The sequence below is a fragment of the Lolium rigidum genome, chromosome 4 (genome assembly GCF_022539505.1).
Source record: "Lolium rigidum isolate FL_2022 chromosome 4, APGP_CSIRO_Lrig_0.1, whole genome shotgun sequence".
NCBI classification, from domain to species: Eukaryota; Viridiplantae; Streptophyta; class Magnoliopsida; order Poales; family Poaceae; genus Lolium; species Lolium rigidum.
The window spans coordinates 114,249,174-114,251,897 of NC_061511.1; positions in this window are offsets into that span (position 1 = coordinate 114,249,174).

Sequence of the window (2,724 nt, forward strand, 5' to 3'; positions counted from 1 at the left end):
CCAATATATCGGTTATCTCGCATCCATCCCACGAAACTAGTCTTAACTTCGCCAAAACTAGACACTAGTTAGTGTATACACGATTATATACTACCTCTGTCCCACAGAAAGTGTCTGAGATTTGTCCAAATTCAGATGTATCTAGACAGTGAAAGCATATAGATACATTCAAATTTTGACAAATATATATCATCTTAAGTTTAAGTCATGTGCTGTAGTTAATTCCCTTTGTCTTAAGTGATCTATTAGAGAGCTTCCCTGTGACCACCCGAAGGGTAAGAAATGTTTAATTGTATAAGTGGATTGCCTAGACCTTTCCATCAGTTCGGACTTTTGGTTGCGTTGGCTAGTCCATGAAGCTTGACATGGTGTCAGAGCCAGGGTCTCGAGTTCGAGTCATGGCTTTCGCAATTTATCCTAAAATTGTTGTTGCCCCCTCGAGTCCACGTATATGCCTCTTGAGCTATACCTCCGAGTCTTTCCACGTGTTGACTTGTCTCCCATCACACGTGAGGGGGGTGTTGAATTGTATAAGTGGATTGCCGCCCTTGCGATCAGTTCGGACTTTTGGTTGTGTTGGTAGTGCATGAAGCTTGACAAGAAAGAAATGCTCTTTGTAGCTAACCCCAAGTCTCGTAACATTTGCAAAATAGGTATCAGATGCAGCTATCCATTCAGTAGAAGAATTTGCATTTTAGAGTTGAAGGTTCATAATATCTTCTCTACTATTGATAGTAAAGGGTACACATAGTATTTGTTTACCTCATTTTTGCGTTCTAAAAAAGGTACGCTATATGGTTGTGCTAAGTTAAACTGATTTAAGTCTGTTCAAGTTTATCGAAAATTATACTACCAACATCTAAAACATCAATATAGGTTCATATATTACAAAAGATATTTAGATTTTCTTTTCTCGAACACATGCCTAGTCGTGCATCATTATATATTAGAGCATACGGGGTTGTAGCAAGGCTACGAAAAAGCGAGAAAGCAAAAAGAAAGAACTATACAGGGGACTATAGGCAGCTAACTTTGTTAGGCCTGCAGGTGCTAAATCTTATATATATATATATGAGGTTGTAGATATTAGTCGTAAACTTACTCAAACTTAAATAACATTGAATTAGGAAAAAGATAACCCGAGTTATTTTGAATGAGGGGACGTCACAATCACTAATCAAAGATAATTGTGGGAAACTAAAATCTTCTCAAGAAAATGGGAGAAATAATGTATCAAAAACAAAATTAATTATAACATTTTGTAGATTGTTCACCGATATAAACAAAGAACTGTTTGATCTGCATGTAGGTACATCCAATCAACGCTTTTTCCCCGATCTCTAGAAAATATAAGCTACGCATGTAATTACAAACGATTTTCTTCTATTTTTCTGTTTCTACGTTAACATTTGAGATATTTGTTAATTACATCCAAATTCTGCAGTTGCATAGAGTTACTAATTCAGGAATGCATTCACATACGGAGTATACTATGTTTGCTGATGACTGACTAGTACTAATTCATTGCAAGCAACGGTTCAGTCATATTCAGATAAAGGATGTGATCGTTAAGTCATATACTTATGAAAGTCCTTATGCATCTCTCTGATGCAGATGACGGGGGTCTCTCGTCCTCCTTTTGGATGCAAAATCAATTAGTTATACATGAAACAATGGGTGTAAAAGTTTATCAAAAAGGGTACCTTCATAGTGCTACGTTATCTTTTGAGATACTGGTTAATTACATCCATATTCTGCAGTGGCGTAGAGTTACTAATTCAGGAATGCAATCACATACTGAGCATACTATGTTTGTTGGTGACTAATTAGTACTACTAATTCATTGCAAGCAACGGTTCATTCATATTCAACAAAAGGGGGTGTGATCATTAAGTCATTTAAGAAAGGTAAAATATAAACAAGGTAGTTCATGAATAACTTCATTGGTTAAGGCAGTGTATCATGCAATGCAACATAAGGACTGAAAAAATACCATTTGCGGTGTCCCAGAAGTACGTGGAGCCGTCAGTTTCATCCACCGCAAAAACGTGGCCACCGAGTTCAATGGCATCACAATAATTTGGATAATCGGGTGCAGGTGTAAGGGCCTCCAACATTCTCCAGTCGCCACCCCCTTCAAGGTAGAAAATCGTTTTGTCGAACAAGGCGATGAGCTTGTAATCTGCGTACCTCCCACCTTTTGTGGGCACTTGGCAGATTACAATCTTCAACAAATCAATTGCTGGACCCCAGTGAAAAGAGTATGCAGGTTGATATGAAACACTACTATGACCAATCTTCGAAGCAGGTAGGGATGGAAGGGGGATATGTCGCTCGGTGTAGACGTTCACGAGGCACCACTGGTACCCATGATGATCGGCGGCGGCGATCCAGTCGCCGTTCGCGCCAAGCCATTTTCTGTCGTGCATGAACGGCAGGGAGACAGAACGGCGAGGATGGTCGAGGGGCACTAGGTCGTACACGGTATCATGCAGACGAGATGCTGTCGCCCAATCCCAGTGTTCATCGAACCAATAAGCAGGCGGAGGCATCAGCATGCATGGTTCATCCCAATGGTGCATCTTACCTTCATCCTTGCTGATCCGGTCGTAGAGCTCCTTGGAACATGCGGCAAGTCGGACGGTGTAGGTAACGTCCAGATGCGCAGCGATGAGGTCGATGTTGTCGCCGGTGAGAGCCTCCCAGTGGCCTTCCCCGCCGCCC